This window comes from Tamandua tetradactyla, chromosome 12 (genome assembly GCF_023851605.1).
Source record: "Tamandua tetradactyla isolate mTamTet1 chromosome 12, mTamTet1.pri, whole genome shotgun sequence".
Classification (NCBI taxonomy): domain Eukaryota; kingdom Metazoa; phylum Chordata; class Mammalia; order Pilosa; family Myrmecophagidae; genus Tamandua; species Tamandua tetradactyla.
In genome coordinates this window covers 77,418,986-77,446,524 of record NC_135338.1, presented here as the reverse complement: position 1 = coordinate 77,446,524, position 27,539 = coordinate 77,418,986, and the positions used below count along the sequence as shown (strand labels likewise).

Here is a 27,539-nt window from a genome sequence, read left to right as displayed (position 1 = left end):
CTTTCTTTTTCTACACTAATCCAATGTCTAAGCACAAATTGGCTCTCCTTTGATCTGATTCCATGCCTATAGAAACTGCACTCTCTATCATTAATCATACCTATGTTGTCAAATACTAAGATTCTCCAACCTGCTTTTTTTCCTTCTTATTTGCACACAGCATCCCAAGCTTTCAAATGTCTCCATTCTTGGCTTCAACTTCTCTTATACTGGTGCTCACCCTAGCGTTTTGAGGTTTCTTCTGTTTGCACATTTTGTAACCTCCTAGTTTCTGAATGTATGCATTTCCAATGAAGTCTGACAATCCTGACTCTTCAACCCTCTCCACATTTCTCCTAGGAAACTTCAAGCAGTCTCAAAGTTTTAGCTATTATATTTATGAACAGGGTTTAAAAATTGCTATTTCTAGCACATTCTTCTCAATAAAGTATTGGTCCTGAACTACTTCTCTGTTGTGCTTTCACATTGGACTCAAAATTGCTACAAACTAAGCTTCCCTTTCTATGCTATCCACGCTTCCCTCTCCGGAGTTGCCTTTCTGACAATAGCATCATTCTTTCTCTAAGAAGCCATTGTTTATTTCTCCTGCTTTTTGGCCCCCATCAATGAATAGATTTTTATCTTTCCTTGCTTACTCCTGCTGATTTTGCTTCTTCCCTTGCATTTTGCTGTCAGCACACTGATCCAGGCTATCATTACTTCATATTTTATTTGCTAATAACTATTTTTGTCATCACTACTTTTAGCCTTTTCTATACACTACGCTGTCCTATACATAACTTCAAAATTTCCTAAATTAATGCCTTCATCACGGATATCTGTCTTCCTTAAATATCATTGTCTGTTGTTGCAGGCTCTAGGATGTGTGGCTCCAGCTCACATTTCCACCTCATCTTCATCAATTACCTTTCTCAGCCAAATCAATGCTCTGCCTCTGGCTTCTACACACCAAGTGCTTATTCTTACCATATCTTTACAAAAACATTCAACTTACCTGAAGTGTTTTCTCTACCCTTCTTCATTCTGTCAACCAAATCCCACCTATTCTTCAGAAATCACTCAAGCCTTCCTTATTCCATGGACATTTTCTTTTTCATTGTCCCAGCCAATAGACATATCTAAAATATTACCAAGAAGGGAGCCCACAGTTTCCCAAATATTGGCCTGTGGGATGAGGTTAAGCTGGTGCAGAATTATAACTTAGAGCTTGTGAAAAGTACATTGTTTTGTGGGTTTGTTGCGGGGGTCGGAAATCTTACTTTTTGTGAAGCTACCTCTAGGATTCTGATTATAGTCACAGGAAACTTATCTAACAGTTACTCACAACATAATTTTGTTTAATCTTTCATGTGTTAGGTGTTATCTACCAAACTAAAATTTTCAAGCTGCTTCAGAGTGGGGTCTGTGATTCAGTAGGTCTGGGATCACACAGAGTATATAGGAAAGAAACGACGTGAATTATTCAGATTCATAAATAACTCCCAAATCAGTTTTCCTGGTACAACATATAGTACTGTGCATTCATTCACTTGTTTTCATTCATTCCATTTATTCATCTAATGCACGTTTGTGGATCACATCCATGTTCCAGGTGAGTATAGAGATGGGTTTATGCTAAATGAGATGAGAGACATTCCCCATTCACGTGATGAGTGTGTTGTTGGTAAGTACGGAAAAATGTGCACAAAAACATGAATAAATGAACAACACAGTTGCCTCTAAATCCACTTCCACTGAGTTATCATGTCTGTTTCTCACTGAAAAACAGTTTTGAGCAAATGCATAGCATTCACCATGCACATATTAATATCACCAGGTCAGGAGCTGACAGAGAACATGGCTGATAGCCCATCTCTACTCTCCATTAGCTCTAGGAATATATATCTCACTCACAGCCTTCTTAAAAGACTCACATGAGGTAATGTGTGTGAAAACATTCTGTTTTCCCATATCATGTGTCATCTTTCATCTTCCATCATCTTCATCTGGAAGCCTGGAGGAGAAAGCAATGAACTTTTCCTTGGAGAGTCCATAAACTCTTCATAAAAGAGGTTATGATAGTGAAATTTGGGCTGGGAGTTGAAGGTTGAACAGAGAAAGAAAAAGAATTCCTAAGTGGGGGAAAGTTATGGCAAAGGAGAGCTAATGGTGACATCACTTGGAGAGAATTAACTGTTTCAGTTGGCCAGAGGGAAAGAGAGTGGGGTTGATAGAAGGGAAGTGATGTCACATAAGGTGACAGTCAGTCTGCAGCCTTTATCTTTGGTACAGTGGGGAGTCATCTTAAGGCTTTTAGGAAGGGGAACCATGAGATCAGACCTGTGTTGGAGTGATGAGTCTTGCCACAGTAGAGAGTAGGCTTTAGGGGAGAGCTTGTAAGCTATGAAAATGACCACGAACGTGTCACAAGAAACCAGAAAAGCAGACAAGACATTGATCTTCTGTGGCTAGAACAGAGATCTAGACTAGAGGGTAGCCCTTTAATGGACAGAGCTCATTTCCCACTCTTTCAGGCTGACTATCCCCTGCTGCTTCCCCCAGCCATTTCCAAAGACTTCTCCCAAGTTGTTAGCTCAAACTACTGGGTGAAGTGACATCATAACCAAGACCAAGGGCCATAAAGAAATACATATCAATGGGGGAGGAGAATGAGTGTGGTTTTGACATACTGATCTTGAATTGCCTGAAAGACATGATGAGAAGGCAGAAATACTAGCTAAAATGCAGGAGTGAGATAAGGCCACTAAAAAGGAAGAAATTGTTGTAAATCCTGGGGATGGGGCATATATTTTGAGATGAGAAGGAGGTTAGAAACTGCCATATTCAGCAAGAAAAAAATGAACAGGGTTAAGTTTTATTTTAGTTTGTTTCTTCTGGTTGAGGTACTAATGAATAAGTGATTCCTATGAAGAAAGAAGATAAATTAAATTTACTAAGAATTTGTGAATTAGTCAGTTTGAAGCAACAGTTGTAGACTAAATAGAAGTGCTGAGTGATAGGCTATGAAACAATTAAAACTTAATAACCTAGTCCCACCATAAATAAACCGTCAGGCCAGAATTTGATAAAAGAACCATGTATTCTTCATTATTGAAGGAAAGAGGGTTCAGAGATTTACTGAAAGTATCAGGAAGATATTTTTATGTACAGGGAAGAAACTTATTTATACTTTAGTGATTATTCCTCCAGAAGCTATCATTATAGTGAATTTCATTATCCTTTAATTGTTATAATTTCTTTACCTTCTCAAGAGCTCAATACACTTTTTCACATAGAAGAAAATTTTAATTAAGCTAGTAGCTGTACTTTATGCATCACATTTTAAATAAGAGGTAAAGTAATATAAAATTGGAGAAAAGAACACATTGCTAGACTTGCTCAGATTTTCAAAGCAGGTTGAAAAATGACAGACGACAACACAAATTCTTGATATTTACCAATACACTACTATCCGAGTTCACAGTTATGGGCATTGTTTTAAACCAATCTGAAAGTGAAAGGCTTTACACACATTTATTTCCCATGAGCCTAAAATCTTCAGTATTTATTTATTGTTCCCAAATTTTCTTTCTGGTATGAATGAAACTTTAAAAAATCTCAGTATTATTTAAATTGATATATATTGTATACAAAATAAGGGTTATTTATTTTAGGAGATTTTGTGACAAAAGATCATTCCCAGTCCCCAACTCTAGTCTTCTAGACTGGAGTCTTTTTTTAGAAAACAACTTCTAATATTAAGCTTATTAAAAATGTCTCTGACTCTTAACAATTCCTTATTTCATATCTGCCATAATCATACAATAACTGTAAAGCATTAGAAACATGAAAATGTGTGGGGCAAATGCTGAAATACAAGAGGCATAGTCTTAGATCTGGAGATCACTAAATTTGATTTAACAAGCATTTTCTGAGTATTCACAATGGAAAAGGCAAACACTGGGTACACTTAGCTATACCCAAAATAAGCAAGAAATATTCCCTCTTCAAAAAGCATATGGTCTAATGTATTAATTGCATATCTTGGTATATCAGTAAACTTAACACAAAGATGACACATGATATGGGAAAACAGAATGTTTTCACACACATTACCTCATGTGAGTCTTTTAAGAAGGCTGTGAGTGAGATATATATTTCTAGAGCTAATGGAGAGTAGAGATGGGCTATCAGCCATGGTCTCTGTCAGCTGCCGACCTGGTGATATTAATATGTGCATGGTGAATGCTATGCATTTGCTCAAAAGTGTTTTTCAGTGAGAAACAGACATGATAACTCGGTGGAAGTGGATTTAGAAGCAACTGTGTTGTTCATTTATTCATGTTTTTGTGTTAATTTAAAGTACAAAAAATGCAGTTATCCTTGTTCCTATTTTAAGTAATTTTTAAAAGTGCATAAACCAAAAAAAATTCCATTGTGAGAATTCCTGAATATTTTTGTATGCCCTGCGACATTTTTCTCACTTCTCTGGGTGGCTTTCTTAGTGCATCTACATTGTCTTTGGAACCTTCTCCTGTTTTCAGCAGAGCACATGGTTAATGCAGACAGACACTCCACTCCTGCTGTCTTGTACAGTAATCTCCTGAGGACAGCAGATTCTCTTCATTTACTCCTAAAAGGAATGGACTTCACATACACAGAACACTCAAGGCTACCTGGTTGCATCCAGCCACTGAGTCTTGTCTGGTCTCACACCTGTGTGTGCTAGTTTCTGTATGTATGTGATTGCACTTGCGTGATATAATGAAATATTACACAAATCCTTGGAAAAGGATTGTTTCTATGAAAAATTCACTGAATACTTTTTAAAGATTTGATTAGACAGCTATTGAATGGGCAAGGGTAAGTGTCAAAGACAGGGAAACATTAAAGTATGGAAAGATGTTGTACTCAAATTGCTTTGTAAATGTCTTTGAATTTTTCATTGCAGTTTAAAAATGCCAAATTTATAATCAGACTTGAAATATTATGGGAGCAGTTAATGCAAGAAAGATGAGAATAACTACAACTATACTCAAGAAAAAATACTCTTGATCTACAGCACAAGATTCACGAATAAATATCTATTTATATGTTTAAACTTATAATTTTTCAAAGCATGTTTTATTACTTTTAGTAGCTTCTTGTTTTATTTGACTTTTAAAAATTAATCAACCAGCTACTGATCTCAATGAAGGCTGTCAAGGAGGCATCTGCAGGGTTAGGCAGTGAGGGTTCCATAAGTCTTAGCAACCAGTTCAAACGCTTTTGACCCTTCATAGAAATTAAATAAAGGAAGCTCTCAGAGAATGCTACTAAAGAATTAGTACTTTCTCAACACTACCAAAACTCATGTTTATATCCCACATTTAGTTTCAAAATCTGCTGGTTCCTCCTGCAATGTCCTGCAAAGGTTTACTCTGCAATTGCTTTCCCTTCATCTACCATCTCTACATCTCCCTTATACTTATTCATTATTAATGTTTGCATCAATGTCTGCTGTCTAACAGGTTTTTGTTTCAGGCTTCCCCAACTCCTACTGCTTCTACGCCATCCCCACAAAGAAGCTCATAACCAAAATTTCCTCTTTGTAACAGCAAGTTCATTTTACCAATGTTAAATTGTGATATGGCAATGTAGATAGCTTAACTTCAAGAAGGATCTGAAAAGCCAGAACCGCAAAAGCATTAAAGCAAAATAAAATAAATCTCCACTTCAAACAAGAGTACCTAAAATAGCATTGGAAAAAAAGATATACATAGATTATGACTTGGCCTTGACTAGCATCTGAAAATCTGAAAAGAAACTAGACTAACTTGTAGTTGAAGCCTTAGAAATTTTTAAAACAGGACTAGAGACACCAGCTTTAACACTTGGCAATAATGCTTTGGAGTGATGGGAGCTATATTTAAATTTGCCTCCTGGTCAAAATATGAATTGAGAAGTCAGCTTACTTGGAAGGAGATGCTGCTGATGGGAATCTTCATATATAGCACACATCATCTGGGTAGGGGACAGTTATGTTTTCAGTCTGTTGGGACAGAAATAGTTTTCTTACAGAAAAATGTAGAAGTGGTTATAAGCTTGCCTGGAGAAGAAATGTTTATGGGGCCTTCTTTTTATTCTGGGGTAGAAAAAAATAACAACAATCTCCTCTCTTTTGGGGACTTTCCAGGTCTTGCTGAGGTGGAACATATGGCTGAGGAAGCTTTCTGCTTTTCTCACACAGTGTCTGTGCTCCCACCATGAAGTTCAGCAGAAGTGGTGTAGGGTGTGATTACTCCCATCCACTTGAAGCTTCAAGCTGTAGGTTTTACAAATATCACCTCTGCTTTACACAGGGAGAGGCAGGGGTGTGAGGAAGTACACTTCTTGCTGATGTGGTAGAAACAGAACCAAAGGTCCTTTTTCCAACTGCCCCCACCATCCATCATAATACATCCATCCATCCCACTCCTCAAGAAGTTATGTAATTAACATATGACTGAACTGTAGTTTAAAAAGTGGGTTTTCTCTTATTGCTGTACATTGTAGATAGGAATAACTCTGTATGGGAGAGAAATTTGCTACTCTATCACTAAAATTCCAGTTACATAAATGAAATAGAGCCGGGAAGATGGTGGAATAGGATAGATCAAGTTCAGCCCTGAAACAAGAAAAAGTTAGGGAAGGGATGGCAGGGTGGTTCCAGAGTGTAACTGACCTGGGAGAGTCTTCTGCACCACATAGGGTGGCCCTGGTTGCAAAAACTGAGGCACTGAAAATGAGAGAATCAGAGATGTCCAGCTGGTACAAACAGCCTAACCTGAACATGTCACCTTCCCCCACTCCCCACACTCCAAGTACCCTGTCCCACCAACCCCTTGCACACATCCCTGCCCCCCACCCCAACTGCAGCTCAACCCACTTTTTCTGCACATCTCCTGAGCATTACCTCCTTCTCCTTGCTCCCTACAGGCTGTTGCCATTGCATGAAGGCTGCAGGCACTTACCAGGCTACACTGGCCTCCAGCACATAAGTCACAGAGTGCCACTCCCATCCCCCTTGAACTCTCCACACAGGTACAGCAGTTTAAGGCACTCCTAGACCTGTGCATGTGTACAGCCCCCAGTCACGCACCCAGCTCTGGGAAAGCGCTGACCTGCATGGGTCAGCAGGCATAATGCTGACCCACTGTTATAGCTCTGCACATACACACAAAGGGCCCTGCACACACCAGGGTCACACCCCCCAGAGCCATGCACCTGCACAGTCACATCCTACCTGGCCACTGGGTGTCCATGTTTACAGGCACCAGCTTAGCATCCCCAACCTGTGCCTATTCCTGTGCTGCACTGTCGTGCCCCACCCCTTGCCCTGCATCCTGTTACACACACATCCCCCACACAAGGCTTTAGACTACTGAAGGAAATCAACTTCCAAAGTAAATCAATCAAGAAATTTACATGCAGCGAAAACAACAGAAGATCACTAAGCATATCAGAAAGAAGACAGATGTAGTTCAGCCTAACAACCAAATTAAAACACCAGATGAGACACAGATGTTGAAATGACTAATCAAAGATGTTCACATAATTCTACTAAGTAAAATAAGTGGGATGGCTAATGACATAAAGGAGATCAAGGATACAGTAGTAGGGCATACAGAGGAATTTGAAAGAATAAATAGAAAAATAGCAGGTATCACAGAGATTAAAAATTCTGTAGACCAAATAAAACATGCTAGAGACACACAATAGCATATTTGAAAAGGCAGAAGAAAGAACAAGAGAGCTAGAGGACAGGGTAACTGATTTTGAACACTCGAAATAGCAAAAGGCAAAAAAGATGGAAAAGTTTAAATTGGATCTCAGGGAAATGATGGACAAAACAAGGCACAGAAATATAAGAATTATTGGGGTCCTAAAAGGAGAAGAGAGAAGTAAAGAACTAGTAAGAGTAGTAGAGGATATAATGGGGGAAAACTTCCCGACCCTTATAAGAAGTTCAATGAACTCCAAATAGAATAAATCCATAGGCCTTCCCAAAGACACATATTAATCAGTCTGTCAAATGTTGAAGAGAAGCAGAAAATTCTGAAAGTGGCAAGAGAAAAACAGAATACTACATACAAGGAAATAAAATAAGACTGAATTCAGATTACTCAACTGGCACCATGGTGGAAAGAAGGTAGTAGAATGATATGTTTAAGATCCTGAAACAGAAAGACTTCTAGTCAAGAATTCTGTACCCAGCCAAACTGTCCTTCAAAACTGAGGGAAAGATGAAAAATTTCACAGATAAACAAATCCTGAAAGAATTCGTCAACAAGAGACTGGCCCTACAAGAAACACTAACAGGAGTGTTTAGTTGGTTGGAAAAAAAAAAAAAAAGACAGGAAAGGGAAGTCTGGAGGAGGGCACAGAATTGAAGAGTACCAATAAGGTTAACTCAAGAGATACAAAGAGAAATAGGGAAAAGAATATGTAGATTTTACAAATAAAATCCAAAAGATAAGATGGTGGATTCAAGAAATGCCTTTTCAGTACTGAGTTTGAATGTTAAGTGGCTAAACTTACCAGTTGAAAGATACAGATTGAGGAGGGCAATGGTGGCTCAGTGGCAGAGATCTTGCCTGCTATGCCAGAGACCTAGGTTTGGTTCCCAGTGCCTGCCCATGTAAAAAAAAAAAGATATAGATTGGCAGAATGGATTAAGATATATAATCCAGTATGTGCTGCTTACAAGAGATTCATCTTAGACACAAGAATACAAATAGATTGAAAATGAAGGGATGGAAAAAGATTTTCCATGCAAGTTGTAACCAAAAGAAAGCAGGATTAGCCATACTAATATTGGACAAAATAGACTTTAAATGTAAAGACATCATAAGAGACAAAGGACAATATATATTAATTAAAGGGACAATTCACCAAGAAGAAATTATAATCATAAATACTTATGCACTGAATCAAGGAGCTCCAAAATACATGAGACAGACATTGGCAAAACTGAAGGGAGTGATAGATGCTTCAACAATAATAGTAGGAGACTTCAATACACCACTCTCCTCTATAGATAGAACAATCAGACAGAAGATCAATGAGGAAACAGAGAAGTTAAACAACTTGATAAGTGAATTTGACCTAGCAACATATATAGGTCATTGCATCCCAAAATACCAGGATGTATGTTCTTCTCTTGGGCACATGAATCATTATCCAGGACAGATCTTATGCTGGGGCACAAAACAGATCTTTTTCAATTTAGAAACACTGAAATTATTTAAAGCACTTTCTCTGATCACGATGGAATGAAGCTGGATCTCAATAACCACCAAAGGATAAGAACATTCATAAATATATGGAAATTAAATAACACACTCTTAAACAAACTGTAGATCAAATGAAAATTTGCTAGAGAAATCAGCAGCTATCTGGAGACAAATGAAAATGAGAATACATCATAGGATGTGGCAAAGTCTGTGCTGAGAGTGAAATTTATTTCCCTAAATGCTTATATTAAAAAATGAGAAAGAGCAAAATCAAGTACTTAACTGCTCACCTGGGGGTATTTGAGAAAGAACAGCAAACTAACCCCAAAGTAAATAGAAGAAGAGAAATAAGAAAGATTAAAGGAGAGTTAATTGAATGGGAGAATAAAAGAACAATAGAAAGAATCAATAAAACAAAAAGTTGGTTCTTTGAGAAAATCAATGAAATTGATAGGGCACTAGCAAGACTGACAAAGAAAAAAAGAAAGAGAGAGGATGCAAATAAACAAAATCAGAAAAGAGAAGGGGTGTGTTAACACAGACCCTAAAGAAATAAAAGATATCATAAAAGGATACTATGAATAACTATATGCCAACAAACTAGACAACATAGATGAAATGGAAAAATTCCTAGAAATATACAAACAAGCTGCACTGACTCAGGAAAAAATAGAAGATCTCAACAAACCAATCACAAGTAAAGTGATTCAATCAGTTATCAAAAATCTTCCTACAAAGAAAAGCCCAGTACCAGATGGATTCACAGGGAGATTATATCAAACATTCCAAAAAGAACTAATGCCAGCCCTGCTCAAACTTTTCCAAGAAATTGAGAGAAAAGAAACTCTACCTAACTCATTTTATGAAGTTAATATCGTTTTAATACCAAAACCAGGTAGAGATGCTATCAGAAAGGAAAACTACAGGCCAATCTCCCTAATGAACATAGATGTGAAAATTCTCAACAAAATACCAACAAATTGAATCCAACAGCGGATTAACAGAATTATACACCACAACCAAATGGGGTTTATACCAAGAATGCAAGGATGGTTCAACAAAAGAAAATCAATTAATGTAATATAGCACATTAAGAAACAGAAAGGGGAAAATCACATGATCATCTTGAATGATGCTGAAAAAGCATCTGACAAAATTCAACATCCTTTTCTAATAAAAACACTTCAAAAGATAGGGAGCAAAGGTAACTACTTCAATATGATAAAGGGAATATATGAAAAAATGATAGCCAGCATCATACTCCATGGAGAGAGACTGAAAGCTTTACCTCTAGGTTCAGGAAAGGGGCAAGGATGCCCACTGTCACCACTATTATTCAATATTGTGCTAGAAGTTCTAGCTAGAGCAATTAGGGAGGGTAAAGAAATAAAAGACATCCAGATTGGAAAAGAAGAAATCAAACTTTCATTATTTGCAGATGACATGATACTATACCTGTAAAATCCTGAGAAATTTATAGCAAAGTCACTTGAGCTAAAAAACAAATTTAGCAAGATGTCAGGATACAAAATTAATGTGCAAAAATCAGTCAAGTTTCTATACACAAGTAATGACCTAACTGAGAAATCAGTTGAGGAAAAAATTCCATTCAAAAAAGCAAGTAAAAGAATCAAGTACTTAGGAGTGAACTAGGGATATAAAGGACTTGTATACAGAAAACTACTTAACATTGCTAAAAGAAATCAAAGAAGATCTAAATAGATGGAAAGACATTCGTTGCTCAAGGATAGGCAGTTTAAACATAACTAAGATGTCAATTCTACCCAAATATAGATTCACTCCAGTACCAGTCAAAATCCCAACAACCTACTTTGCATGTGGATTTTTTTTTTTTTTTGCAAGGGCAGGCACTGGGAATCAAACTCAGGTCTCTGGCATGACAGGTAAGAATTCTGGCACTGAGCCACTGTCACACTACACACCACTTTGAAGACCTGGAAAAACTAGTTACCAAACTCATCTGGAAGGAAAAGAGACCCCAAACAGCTAAAAGCATCCTAAAAAGGAAGAATGAAGTGGGAGAATTAACACTCCCTGACTTTAAAATCTATTATAAAGCCACAGTGATCAAAACAGCATGGTATTGGCACAAAGATAGAAGTACTGAGCAATGGAATTGAATTAAGAGGCAGAAATAGACCACCAAATCTATGGTCAATTGATTTTTGACAAGGCCCCCAAATCCACTGAACTGGAACAAAATAGTATTTTCAATAAATGGGTGTGGGAGAACTGGATATCAGTAGCTAAAAGAATGAAGGGGGACCCCTACCTTACACACTATAAAAAAATTAACTCAAAGTGAATCAAACACCGAAATATAAGAAATGGCACCATAAAGCTTCTAGAAGAAAATGTAAGGAAACATTTCAAGACCTGGTAATAGGAGGTAGCTTCCTAAACTTTATACTCAAAGCACAAGCAACAAAAGAAAAAAAATAGATAAATGGGAATGCCTCAAAATCAAATGCTCCTGCACCTCAAAAGACTGTCAAAAATGTGAAGATGTAGCCAACTCAAAAGGAGAAAATATTTGGAAATCACATATTGGGCAAAGGTTTGATATCCTGTATACATAAAGAAATCATACAACTCAACAACACAAGAACAAACAACCCATTTATAAAATGGGCTAAGATATGAATAGGCATTTTTCTGAAGAGCAAATACAGATGGCTCAAAGTACATGAAGAGATGTACATTTTCATTGGCTGTAAAGGAAATGCAGATCAAGACTACAATGAGATACCACCTCACACCTATAAGAATGGCTGCTATAAAACAAAAAGAAAACTATAAATATTGGAGAGGATATGGAGAAATTGGGACACTTACGCACTTCTGGTGGAAATATATAATGGTGCAGCCACTATGGAAAACAGTTTGGCAGTTCCTTAGGGAACTAAACATTGAGTTGCCCTATGGCCCAGCAATAGCACTACTTGGTATATATCCAGAAGAGCTGAAAGCAATGACACAAACAGACATTTGCACACCAATGTTCATAGCAGCATTATTCACAATCATCAATAGATGGAAACAAACCAAATGCCCACCAACAGATGAGTGGATTAAAAAATGTGGTGTATACATACAATGGAATATTATGCAGCAATAAGAAGGAATGATGTCCTGAGGCACATGAGTTGAGGACATAATGCTGAGTGAAACAAGCCAGACACAAAAGGATAGGTACTGTGTGATTCTACTTTTATGACCATGGTAAAGGTAAAATCAGAGGCTTATAATACAGAATATAGGGGACTTAGAGATACACAGATGCTGGAGATGGGTGAATGGTTAGCTAATGAGGTTGAACTCCAATATAAGGGGATAGATAGACGTGAGCAAAATTTTCTAGTGGGTCTATAAATAATATTACCATTTTTGAAGATGAACAAGATTGAAAGGGGTATTATAGACCTATGTGTCCTACTGAATTAGTTCTTGTAAGAACTACTTCAAAGGTATGATTCATGTACAGTGTTTAAGTCCAGGGCACAAGGGGAAACTGCTATTGTATGCTATGGGCTATGTTCAACAGGAAAACATCAGCAGTAACACAGCAGTAGCAGGGGTAAATAATTGGGGGAAGGACAAGAATTAAGAGGAGATTTAGATTTCCTATTTGGTGAGGGTGTGTTTATTATTATCTTTCTCTTGGAAAAATGAAATTATCTAAAATTGAGAGTGTTGATGGACTGGGGACTTTGGGTGTTATACATGATGCCTAATAAATGCAAATGGCTGAAGGATGCACTGATTGAGAAGTAGATTGGTGAATGATGGTGTATGCATATGATTAAATGTTGTGCTGCTACAAAAAAGAAAGAAGTTGTGAGGCATGCAACAATAAGAATGAATGTCTGGGACATTTGGTGAGACAAAATAAGCGAGAAACAAAAGAACAATTATGGTATGGTCTCCTTTAAAACATGCTTATAGGAAAACAGGGGCCTAGATTGTAAGCTCTTACAGCAGACACATTTAGTCCGGAGTGGTAATTATTAGTTCTGGATTTTGAGAGGCTGTTTTATATATATATTTAGAGATAGGAACAAAGCCAATCAGATTGGGGTTAAAATAATTCAGAACACAGGGGCAAGGAAGACATTGTTTATATTTTAGAACCACACATACTGTTTGAGACCAAAAGAAGAAATGTTTATTTGGGCTGGAGCTTAAATTTTCTGTAGCACATAATCGAACTCAACCTATCTGTATAGTTCATTTGAACAACTGAAACAGGGAGCATAGAATAAGAAAAAGGTCCTTTAATTCTGTATAGCTTAATGTTGTGCCTGGATACATCTTAGACAATATTAAACAGATAATCAAAAAGTATTGGCAAAATCCCTTAAGGGATGGGAGAAAAAAATATAGAACTGTTAAACTTTGCCATCAGGGAATCCCCTGATAATGTGTCAAACTTTAGGGACAACCAAATCAACAGGTCAAACCCTTGATCTTGAGGCTTAGTTTTGTGAAGCTTATGCAGGTAGTGGAGAAGCTTAGCCTAGCTAAGCTTGTGATTTCTAGATGACGTCTTTTGTTGCTCAGATGTGGCTTCACTCTCTCTCTCTCTCTCTAAGCCCAACTGTGCAAATGAAGTCATTGCCCTGCCTCCTACGTGGTACATGATATCCAGGGGTGAAAGTCTCCCTGTCAGTGTGGGAGATGCCTCCCAGGGATGAGTCTGGCCCTGACACGTGGGATCAACAATTCCATCCTGACCAAAAGGGGGGAAAAGTGTGATTAATAAAGTATCAGTGGCTGAAAGAGTTCAAATAGAGTTGAGAGGCTATTCTGGAGGTTGCTCTTATGCAAACTTCATGCAGACATTGCTATCTATCATAACTTGCCAAACCCTGACCAGGGTCATTCCAGCCAATCCTAAAGAACACCTAGGGCAATATATAAGATTCCACAAGGGTTTAATGCACTAGAGTAACTTTCCAGGAACCTATAATTTCCAGATGTGTCCTTGGACCATATAAATCCGGAAACCTAGCGGGCTCAGCCTCTCCAGAACATCAGATAGTTCCATCTCCCTACCCCATATTATTGACAGACACTTCCAATGTGAACAATTTAGAATGGCCACAGCCCAAACACCCCTAAAGAGAGGGATAGAAAGATTAAAGGTGATGGTGGAGTTATACATAGAAGATAGGATTTAACAAATGAATATGATTGTGGAATCATTAAATTGGTATCCCTTTTAGACTTCAGTATTGTAGAGCAGCTAGAGGTAAAACCCTAATATTGTGAAATTGTAACCCAGTCCAACTCTGAAATATGTTCTACAAGAATTGTGGTGTTGTGCTTTGAAATACATTGCTTTTTTGTATATATGTTATTTTTCACAGAAAAGAAAAAAAGTTAATTGTGATCATAAAAAGTATTTATTCCTTCTACCCTCCTATATTCTGGAGCAGCTATAATGAAAAATCTGAGAGGATGGTATGGTAGCCCATGACAAACGCTGGGATCTGTCCTGTAACTACTTGTTGAAGAATGTTTTGAAAACTATTGCTTTTTTTCTTTCTTGCTTTGTATATATGTTACATCATATAATAAAAAAGTAAAAAAAATACATATAAAGAATGTGGACTATCAAAAAAAAATTAGACATAAACAGAAAAAAACATTGGAAGGTATTTAACCCAAATAATAACCCGGGTTCTCCGGGAGGTAAAATCAAGTGATTTCCATTTTCTTCATCTACTTACTGATCTACATTTTCAAATTGCCTATAGGTTTGTGTATTACTTTGTTTTCCTCTAATTTTATCATTTTATTATGAAAACAATAAAAAGTTTGAAAAATAAAAAAAAAAGAATGCAATAAGATAGGATGATAGACTTGAGTTTGCTAAGCTAAGGATTGACTTTACATATTTCATAGCAGATTATTGAATTCTTAAAATAAATTTTAAGAATTTATTTACTCTAGTGACCAATTCAATCAACACAATTGGAGAATACCCACTAGGTGAAAGTGACATGTTAATTATGATAGGGAATATAAAATTGGATCCTTTCTCTTTCAGGAAACAATGTTTTCAGTCTCGTACCCTAAAGAGTGCTGAATATATCTGTAAGATAAGATTGCATGATCACAGATGTGCGCATTTACAAGGAAATTTGTCCATGGCTATGACTTTACTTTGTGTTTCTTGAACTCTGGATACATCACTAAAAAGAGCACATGGCTGGAGGATAATAAGTCTTTCTACACTGGGCACTTTGAACAGTTATCATTATATTTCTAGTACTTTAAGGAAAACTCCTTCAGTTTTTCTGTTCAATCTCTTACAAATCTGTGATCTTTTTAGAGCTGTGATCTTTCTGTTCACCTACAATTTTTCCATTCACACCTCCTTACAAGCGCACACATACATACACTGAAATAAGTTACTTGACTTTCTCTCTCCTCCTATGTTACTTCTGCCACTATTTTCCTCATTAAAAGCTGACAAATGGTCATGAGAAAACCTAGACTGCCATTTCAGATTTTAGTGTGTTGTTTTAGCAAGTAAAGTCAGGGAGGGTACAATTATCAGTTTTAAATATGTACCTTTATCTCAATGAATATTTAAACATATACACAGTAGAATCATCTCCATAGCTAAGAATCATCCTCTAAACAAATTTTGCTTCAGCTGTATCTTATTCCACCTAATTCTCAATGATAAAATGGACTTAGGTGCAAATAATATCTGGCGCCTGTTAATTTGATCATTCTTTCATTTATTCAATGTCTGGTTTAGACTTTGGTGTTTTCTTTCCTTGCTATGGTATCAGTCAGTTGACAGATATAATATAAACTACTGTCTTTCATCTCCTATACCTTAAGGAATAGAACTGAAGATTTTGAATCTATAATTTACAACTAAGTCCTGTATCAAAATGGCTTTCCTTCTACTTTAAAAATTTCCCCCAGCTTTGAAAGATGAAATGGCTGAAGCAGACTTCCCTGTTATATAGAAGGACCCATACTCCAAAAACCAATTTTGTTCTGGAAAATTTTTTGTGGATAAATCAAATGCCACATATTATTGTGGAATACGTAATGTTTTAGTTCTACATAACTGCACTTTTGGCATTTGCAAATGAATATGGGAAAGGAAAAAATATGAAAATTATTTTAACAGTATTAAATTAAAAATTCAGTGAATGTTTGTATATTTATAAAGCATTAAATGTATGTTTAAAAAGCTGTGTAAATTAAAAGTCAGATTTTATGACCTGAAGTTTTCTTTACATAGTTCTTTTTTAAGGAGAAATTATTCTTCATTTATTTAAGAAATTATTCTCCACTTCACCATGAGCTGTCTTATGGCCATATTCTGCTTTCTACCTTATTATTTGGACCTTGTGTACAAGGACAAATAATTGTTGCTGTGGTTACTATAAGTCCACTGCGTTTTTTTGGTGATAGCAATCAATAAAAAATAATAGTATTAACATAGTCATTTCTCGGTATCAATCTTCGTGATCGGATCTCTTAGAATGAATACTTTTCATGAGTGCATAGAAAATATCTATTAAATATGTTTTCATAGTTAAATCATACATGATTTATGATTTCTTGTCTGCAAAAGTGGAATGTATAGGTTGAAATCCACAAATTACTTCTGTGAAAAAAGAAACAAAACTAGAATTACTGAGTTATAGGGTCTCTTATTGAATCCAACTTCTGATGATAACTCAAGGAATCATCTGTAGACAGGAATTTCTTGGTTTCATTCCTCTCTGCCCATCTTTATTTATCTGTCTTTTTTTCTTTTGTCTTGTAGACAGGCTCTCTATTCTCTAGACTCCATGATAAAACACAGCCAACTGCACACTGGTGCATGGCCACCTGTAGCAGCTAGGACAACATTTCTTCCATTAAAAAGCCAGCCAGGCTGAGATTCAAATCTGCTAATCATTATTCTGCTTTCTGTCTCTATGAATTTGTTTATTATAAATGTCTAATATAAGAAAATACATAAAATATTTGTTCTTTTGTGTCTGGCTTGTTTCACACATCATATCTCCTATTGGTATGTGTCCTTTCTTCTGCTAATTCTGCACTGTTTTAATTACAGTAGTTTTGTGGCACATTCCATTTTTGTTTTTTGTATGGTAGGGACTGGTAATTGAACCCAGGTCTCTGGCATGGCAGGTGAGAACTCTGCCAGCTGAGCCACCATGGCCCACCCAGCACATTTCTTTTTAATGTGTCTCCCTGCAAATATGTATATCTATACTTATACATGCACACACACAAAGGCAGTTATCTGATATGTATGTCATAGGGAATTTTGTTTGCAACATTTTTTTTGGGGGGGGGGGCATGCATAGGCCAGATGTCCTGCATAGCAGGTGAAGATTCTACCACTGAACTACCCGTTCACCCACAGCCCTTTCTACAGTTAAATAATTGTCCATTATAGCATGTGTATCAGTTTGTTTATCCATTTATCCACTGATAGAAAGTTGGCCTGTTCCCATCTTTTGGTTATTGTAAATACTGTTACTATGAACATGTGTATACAATTATTTATTTGAGTACCTGGTTTCAATTCTTTAGAGGTATATACCCAGGAATGGAATTGCTGGGTCATATGGTAACTCTATATTTAACTTCTCAAGTTACTGCCAAATTTCTTCCTACAGTGGCTAAAGTATTTGACATTCCCTCTATCAACATAAGAAAGTTCCAATTTCTCTACATTTTCTAACCCTTGCTATTTTTCATTTTTCTCCATACCACACCATTCTATTGGGTGTAAAGAGGTACCTCATTGTGGTTTGATTTGCATTTCCTTAATGACCAATGATGTTGAGCATATTTTCATGTACTTATTGGCCATCAGAATATATCTCTTTTGGATTAATGTCTATTCAAGTCCTTTATCCATTTTTATATTGGGTTGTTTTTTATTGAGTGGTAAAAATTCCTTGTATATTTTTGGATAGTAAATCCTTATAGATATATGATTTGCAAATATTTTCTCTCATTCTGTAGGCTGTCTCTTCACTTCTTTGATAATATTCTTTGATGCACAGAAGTTTTTAATTTTTATTAAGTCTAAGTGATATATTTTGTCTTTTGGTACACATGCTTTTGGTGTCATATCTATGAATCCATTGCCAAACCTAAGGTCATGATTATTTCTTCTGAGAGTTTGAGTTTTAGACCTTACATTTAGGTCATTAGTTCATTTAGAGTTGATTTTTATATGGTGTAAAGTATGATACAATTATATTATTTTGCATGTGGATATTGACTTTTCCAAGTACCATTAGTTGAAGAGATTATTCCTTCACCATTGAACGGTCTTGGTATCCTTGTGAAAAATCAATTGGCAGGACTTTCAGGAAGATGGAGGAATAAGAGAGGCTGAGTTCATCCTACCTGGCTCCAGGCAACAATGAGAGACTATACATAAAAAAACAAGTGGGGAGCCTGTGAGCAGCAAGATCCAGGGACAGAGTCTCAGCCTCATCGCTGCCGCCGCCCAGAGACTGCTGAGCCCTGTTTGTCCGCTGCCACCTACTCCGGACACAGAACATCCAGTCATGGATAAAAATGAGCTGGTGCAGAAGGCCAAACTGGCAGAGCAGGCTGAGCGATATGATGACACGGCAGCCTGCATGAAGTCTGTAACTGAGCAAGGAGCTGAATTATCCAATGAGGAGAGGAATCTTCTCTCTGTTGCTTATAAAAATGTTGTAGAAGCTCGTAGGTCATCTGGGAGGGTCGTCTCAAGTATTGAGCAAACGACGGAAGGTACTGAGAAAAAACAGCAGATGGCTCGTGAATACAGAGAGAAAATTGAGACCGAGTTGAGAGATATCTGCAATGATGTACTGTCTCTTTTGGAAAAATTTTTGATCCCTAATGCCTCACAAGCGGAGAGCAAAGTCTTCTATTTGAAAACGAAAGGTGACTACTATCGTTACTTGGCTGAAGTTGCTGCTGGTGATGACAAGAAAGGGATTGTGGATCAGTCACAACAAGCTTATCAAGAGGCATTTGAAATCAGCAAAAAGGAAATGCAACCGACGCATCCTATCAGATTGGGTCTAGCCCTTAACTTTTCTGTGTTCTATTATGAGATTCTGAACTCTCCGGAGAAAGCCTGCTCTCTTGCAAAGACAGCTTTTGATGAAGCCATTGCTGAACTTGATACATTAAGTGAAGAGTCATACAAAGACAGCACGCTAATAATGCAGTTACTGAGAGATAACCTGACATTGTGGACATCGGATACCCAGGGAGAAGCTGAAGCAGGAGAAGGAGGGGAAAACTAACCGGCCTTCCAACTTTTGTCTGCCTCATCTAAAATTGTCATCCATGCTGTCCCACAAATAGTTTTTTGTTTACGATTTATGACAGGTTTATGTTACTTCTATTTGAATTTCTGTATTTCCCATGTGGTTTTTATGTTTAATATTAGGGGAGTAGAGCCAGTTAACATTTAGAGAGTTATCTGTTTTCATCTTGAGGTGGCCAATATGGGGATGTGGAATTTTTATACAAGTTATAAATGTTTAGCATAGTACGTTTGGTACATTGTGGCTTCACAAGGGCCAGTGTTAAAACTGCTTCCATGTCTAAGCAAACAAAACTGCCTACTACATATTGGTTTGTCCTGGTGGGGGATAAAAGGGATAATTGGTTCCAGTCACAAGTGTAGTTATTGTGGGTACTTTAAGGTTGGAGCACTTTCAGGGCTGTAGTAGAAATAGATAACCCATGGATGATACGTGTTTAACCATGTGTATCTGTGGAATACACAATCTCAATGTGCACACCTTTGACTACAGCTGCAGAAGTGTTCCTTTAGACAAAGTCGTGACCCAATTTACTCTGGAGAAGGGCAGAAACGGTTCACATTCCATTGTTTGTAAAGTTACCTGCTGTTTGCTTTCATTATTTTTGCTACACTCATTTTATTTGTATTTAAATGTTTTAGGCAACCTAAGAACAAATGTGCAAGTAACTACGCAGTAAAAATGAGTTGCTTGATATTCATTACTTCATGTTTATCAAGCACAGCAGTAAAACAAAAAACCCATGTATTTAACTTTTTTAGGTTTTTTGCTTTTGTGATTTTTTTTTTGATACTTGCCTAACATGCATGTGTTGTAAAAATAGTTAACAGGGAAATAACTTGATGATGGCTAGCTTTGTTTAATGTCTTATGAAATTTTCATGAACAATCCAAGCATAATTGTTAAGAACATGTGTATTAAGTTTATGTAAGTGGAATAAAAGTTTTATGAATGGAAAAACAAAAAAAAAACAAGTGGGACAGTGGTTCCAGGGAATGAGTGATCAGAGAGAATCTTCTACCCTGTAAAGGGAGGTCTTGAATGAAAATGGAGAAATTGGAACAAAGAAAATGGGATGAGAGTACTCAGTTATAATACCAGCTTACCACCAAAGCTTGAAAGATTTTTCCCTCACAGCTCCATAGCCAGGAGCTCCTGTGGGGAACTTGGAAGCCAGCAGACTTGCTCTCCCTATGCACACAGACCTTTTGGTTAGGGCATAAACCTGCTCCCTTATCCTCAGACGGGCTGCTGTGGGTGCTTGGTCTTTTTTGGTGGAAACTGGGTGGTCCAACTCTGGGGAGGAGGGGGAGATACTCAGTAGTTCAGGTCCAACAGCTGGTCAGTGAGAAACATGTTTGGGTCTTGACATTGCTCCCCTTCCCCCACAGAGGCCCAGAGACCTCAGGCATGTGCAGACAGCAAGGTAAGGCCAAGGAAGCCAGCTAAACTGAGTGTTATAATCAGCTGCCAGGTATTTCTGGATAGGCTGTGGTCAGGGGAACTGAAATACCCAGTCTCAGAGCCCAAAATCATCCCAAGTGAGAATCTGGGGGTCACTAGATCTATTGGACACACAAGCAGTGTCTATGCATAGGGGTACGCTGCCCATCCTCAGCCCCAGAATTGGTGGCTTTCAACCAACAATTAAAACAGCAGCACTGGCCAGAATTACGTCAATTCTCCATTCAGCTCAGCTGATACATACAGTGAGGGTGAAATGGGCCTAAGGAGAAGAGGTGGCTCAAGAACACCATCTGTCAGGAAGAAGTGGAGAGTGCAGTCTGGCAAATTGTCTACCTGCCTAGCTTTCAATAGAACCTCAAGTAGAATTGCAATGCCCCCATGAGCTCTGTGACTTAATTTGGGGGGGAAGGACCCACAAATCTCAAATGGTGATTTTCAACGGAAGTAGATACAAAAACTTAGACAAAGAAGTAAATCAAGTTACAAAAAATCTTATTAAGATAATCAAATGCCTTGTGTGGATCAGAAGGTCACAAAACACATGAAGAGTCAGGCAGATACAACCCAACCAAATGGCCAAAATTAAATCACCAGAGAGGACATAGAATTTGGAAAAAATAATCAAGGAGTTAGTGAAATAAAAGGATATTAAGAAGATTCTGGAAGAGCACAAAAAATAATTTAAGGAATAGATAAAAAAATAGTAACATCTTACAGAGATGAAAGATACTACAGAGGAAATTAAAGGTGTACCTTTAGAGATACACATCAGCAGATTTGAAGAGGCAGAAGAAAGAATAAGCAAATTAGAAGATAGGAAATTTTGTGCACTCAAATGCACAAAAGGACAAATGGCAGGATAGATGGAAGAAAATGAAACTAAATCTCAGGGAAATAATAGAGAACACAAGGCACACAAATTAATAATTATTAATATTCCAGAAGGAGAATGGATAGGAAGACTAGTTGAAGAGATTATGGGAGAAAACCTCCCAACGTTTACAAATAGAATAAATTAAAATAGGCTTACTCCAAGAAACATACTAATCAGAATGTCAAATGTTGAAGAGAAGAAAAAAGTCATGAAAGCAACAAGAGAAAATAAATTCACTACATATAAGAGAAACCACATAAGACTGACCTCAGGCTACTCAACAGGCACATGGAGGTGAAAAGGCAGTGGCATGATATATTTAAGATTCTGAACAAGAATGACTTCAACTAATGATTCTTTTTCCTGTGAAGTTGTCTTGAAAAATTGAGGGAGAGAATGAAATCTTTATAGATAAACAAAGGCTGAGAGAATTTGCTGACAAGAGAGACTTGCCCTACAAGAGATCCTAAAGGGAATTCTTCTTGTTCAAAAAAAAAAGACAGGAAAGGGAGGTCTGAATAGGGTACAGAATTGAAGAGTATTAGTAAGGGTAACTTAAGGATAAAAAAGAGAGAGAGAGAGGGAAGAGAAAATATAGATCTGAAAAACAAAATCTAAAGCATAATATGGGAGATTCAAAAACTGTCCTTATAGTAATAACTTTGAACATTAATCAACTAAACTCACTAGATAGAGAATGGTGGAATGGATTTAAAAATATGATCCATTTTATGCTGTTTACAAGAGACTCATCTTAGACTCAAGAATATAAATAGATTGAAAGTGAAAAGATGGTCTATGCAAGTTGTACAGAAGAAAGCAGGAGTAGCCATAGAAATATCAGATAAAATAGACCTCAAATGTAAAGATGTCATAAGCGACAAGGAATTATAAAATTTTATTATTAATAAAAGGGACAATTCACCAAGAAGAATTAACAATCATAAATGTGTATGCTCTGAATCAATGAGTTCTAAGCCACATGAGGCAAACACTGGCAAAACTAAAGGGAGCAATATATGTTTCAATACTAGTAGTGGGAGACTTCAATACACCACTTTCCTCTTTGAATAGAACAACCAGGCAGAGGATCAATAAGGATATAGAGAATTTAGGTAATATGATAGAACAGAAGTAACAAATATATAGATCATTACATCCCATGATGTCAAGATATGTATTTTTCTCTAGTGTTCATGGAACATTCTCTAGGACAGATAATATGCTGGGACACAAATCAGGTTTTTATAATTTTTACATGATTGAAACTATTCAAAGCACTTTATCTAATCATGATGGAATCAAGCCAGAAATTAATAATCACCAAAGAACCAGAATTTTCACAAACATATGGAAATTAAGCAACACATTCTTAAATAATCAGTGGGTCAAAGAAAAAAAGGTTAGAGAAATTGTTAAATACATGGAGGTGAAAGAAAACAAAAATACAATATATCAGAAAATATGGGATGTGGCAAAGACAGTACAAGAGGGAAATTTATCGCCCTAAATGACTATATTAAAAAATAAGAATGAGCAAAAATTGAAGACCTAACTGTTCCCCTGGGGGAACTAGAGAATGTACAGCAGACTAACTCCAAAACAAACAGAAGATAAATAACTAAGATTAAAGCAGAAATAAATGAACTGGAGAACAAAAAAACATTACAAAGTATCATCAAAACTAAAAGTTGGTTCTATGAGAAAATCAATAAATTGATGGCTCCCTAGCTAAACTGACAAAGAAGAAAAAAGAGAGGGTGCAAATAAACAAAATGAGAAATAAGAGGGGGTAGTTAAAATGGATCATGAAGAAATTTTAAAAATCATAAGAGGATATTATGAAAAGCTATATACTAACAAATTAGACATCTTAGATAAAATGGACAAATTTCTCAAAATATATGAACTACTGACACTGACTCAAGAAGAAATAGAAGATCTTAGCAAACCAATTTACAGGTAAAGAGTTTCAATCAGTTAACAAAAATCTTCTTACAAAGAAAAACCCAGAGACAGATAGTTTCATAGGGGAATTTTGTCAAACATTTCAAGAGAACTGACACCAATTTTGCTCAAATTCTTCCAAAGCATTTGAGGAAATAAGAACACTACCTAACTCATTTTATGAAGCTAGCATCACTCTAATACCATAACTGCATACAGATGCTACAAGAAATGAAAATTACAGACCAATCTCCCTAATGAATACAGATGCAAAAATTCTCAAGAAAAATTTTAGCAGGTTGAATCTAATGATATATTCAAACAATTAAACATCACAACCAAGTGGACTTCATGCCAAGAATGCAAAGGTGGCTCAGCATAAGAAAGTCTATCAATATAATATTGCACATTAACAAATTGCAAGGTTAAAAATCACTTGATAATTTTGATTGATGCTTAAAAAACACCAACAAAATTCAATATGCAATTCATGGTTTTAATCACATTTGCACTGTTGTGCTACCACCACCACCACCCATTACCAAAATTATTCCATCAACCCAATCAGTAACTCTACAAAATGAGCATCAACTTCCAATTTCCTAACCTCATCCCTGTACTGATAACCAGCATTCTAGTTTCTGAATATGGATTTGTGTATTCTAATCATATCATTTGAGTGAGCACATACAGTATTTATCAATTTATGTATGGCTTTTTTCACAAAAGTGGATATCCGAAACGTTCATACACTTTAAAGCACATATAAGAACTATATTACTTTTTCAGCTGAATACTATTCTATTTTATACAGAAGTAATATTTGGCTTATCCATTCATCACTTGATAGATACTTGAGTGCCTTCCACCATTTGGCAGTTGAGAATAATGCTACTATGAATATTTTCATTTGTCCCTGAAATTATTGATTTCGCTAGCAATTTCTTCTTTGACCCACTGGTTGTTTAAGAGTGCATTAATTAATCTCCATATATTTATGAAATTTATGGTTCTTTGGTTATTATTGATTTCCAGCTTCATTCCATTGTGATCAGAGAAAATGCTTCGATTTATTTCAATCTTTTTAAATTTATAAGACCTCACTTGTGCCCCAGCATATGATCTATTTTGAAGAACATTCCATGAGCATTAGGGAAGAATGGATATTCTGATGTTTTGGGGTGTAACAATCTATACATGACTTTTAGGTCTAATTCATTTGTCAAATTGTTTTAACTTCTCTATTTCCTTGTTCTTCTATCTGGTTGTTCTGTCTATAGAGGAGAGTGGTGTATTGAAGTCTTCCACTGTTACTGTTGAAATGTCTATTGCTACCTTCAATTTTGCCAGGGTGTGCCTCATGTAGTTTGAAACTCCTTGATTGGGAGCATTAACATTTATGATTGTTATTATGATACTAGTATAGCTAGTATATATGCTTTCTTTTGGTTACATCTTGCAGAGAATATCCTTTTCCAATCTTTCCATTCAGTCAGTTTGTATGTACTTGTAAGTAGCATATAGATGGATCATATTTCTTAATCCATTCTACCAATCTGTATCTTTCAACTGTTGAGATTAGTCTGTTAATATTTAAACTATGACTGTAAAAGCATTTCTTGAATCTACCATTTCATCCATTTGTTTTCATTTGTCAGGCTTATATATTCTTTTTTCTCTTTCTCTTTTTATCCTTCAAGTCACCTTTACTGGTACTCTTCAATTCTGTGCCCACCTCCAGACCTCCCGCTCTTGTCTTTTTTCTCAGCCAACAGAATTCCATTTAGTATTTCTTGTAGGGCTGGTATCTTCTTGAAAAATTCTCTCAGCCTTTCTTTCTCTGTGAAAATTTTCATCTCTCCTTCAGTTTTGAAGAATTCTTGGCTGGAATCTTTCTCTCTCAGGATCTCAAATATATCAGACCACTGTTTTCTCACCTTCATGATGCCTGCTGAGTAGTCCAAACTAAGGCTTATGTGGCTTCCTTTGCATATGGTGAGTATTTTTCTCTTGCAGCTTTCAGGATTTTCTGCTTCCCTTCAACATTTAACATTTAACAGACTGATTAGTGTCTTGGTATAGGCCTATTTGGATTTATTCTATTTGTGGTTATTTGGGATTCTTTGATTTGCATATTTATGGATTTTATAAGAGTTGGGAATTTCCCCCCATTATCTCCTTAACTGTTCTTCTTAGTTCTTTTCTCTTCTCCTTCTGGGACAGCAATGATTCTTGTATTTGCATACTCTATGTTGTCCATAATTTCTCTGAGAAATTTTTCCATTTTTTTGGAATTTTTTCTTTTGTGCATTTGAATTCAGTTGTTCTGCCCTCTAGTTCACTTACTCTTTCTTCTGCTTCCTCAAATTTGCTATTTTTTGTCTCTACTATATTTTTTATTTGATCTATAGTATCTTTCATCTCTGTGATATCTGCTATTATTCTACTTATTCTTTCAAATTCTTCTTTATGCTCTTCTAGTATCTTCTTGCTATCCTTTATGTCATTAGCCAACCCACTGAATTTATTTGGTAGATTTGTATAAACATCTTTGATTACATTTTCCAAAGACTGTATATTCTCCAGTGTTTTAATTTGGTCATTAAGCTGAGCTATATCTGTCTGAATCTTCATATGCTTTGTGAGTTTCTGTTGACTTCATGGCACTTAATTATCTTGACAGTGTTACTTTGGAAGTTGATTTCCCTCAGTTGTCTAAGGTTTTGTATTTTCAGGAAGGGCATGGGGGAGGGCATGTGGCACGGTGCAGGGCACAGTGGTGCAGTGGTGGGACACAGCACTGGACTACATGCAGGGTGCAGCACTACGCTAGTGCCCAGGGGCATGAGGTACAGGGTGCATGGTCATTGGGGGCAGCGTGAGGGTTGCTGGGGCTGGGTGTGACACAGGGTACATGAGTCAGGGTGTGGCATGAGATGGGTCTTGGGGCTTGTGCAGGTGCACAGGGTACAGGGTTGCAGGGAGTGGGGGCAAGGATGTGCAGAGCACAGGAGGGTATGGCACAGATGTGTGGTGCAGGTGCGTGAAGGGATGGGGTGCGAGTACAACACATGCATAGGGTGCAAGAGTCGGGGCTGGCTGGGAATGGAGAGTGGGCAGACAAGGTGCTCATATGTGCATGTGTGGTGGGGGGTGGGGTATGGGGGTCGGAGGGTGTGGCACAGGTGTTTGGAGCATGAGAAATGGGGCACAGATGCACACATACATGGGGCACAGGGGCGGGCAGAATGCTTGGGTAGGGAACAGGGTTCAGGTGCATAGGGTACAGGGGGATATGTAACTTGGGGCATGGGGCATAGAAGGGGTGGTGTGCATGTTCACATAGGCATGGGGCAGTTAAGGGGTGCAGCTAGCTTGCTTACTTATCCTATTTCCCTGTCCATGCACTCCTGAGGCTTCTGGGTCTCTGTATGGAAAGGGCAGCAGCATGCTCAGTGACCTATGCTGATGGTGTCTATGAGCTGGGAAAACTCATTCACTGGTTTCGGTATTCTCCGAGTGAGCTGTGGGCTGAAGAGCTGGAGGGGCTGATATCCCAAGCTAACTGCGATGGCAGGCACTTTCCTGGATACTGCCTCTTGTCCCCAGTGGAGTCCCGATGGAGCCCACTCACCCAGTTCTCTAAGTGTCAGTTCCATCGCTTTA

The 27,539-nt window shown here is 37.1% G+C and overlaps 1 pseudogene; it reads left to right on the top strand.

Moving 5' to 3' along the window:
- Positions 1-18,716: 18,716 nt before the first annotated feature.
- LOC143651610 (14-3-3 protein zeta/delta pseudogene) lies at positions 18,717-19,561 on the top strand (annotated as a pseudogene).
- Positions 19,562-27,539: the final 7,978 nt, after the last annotated feature.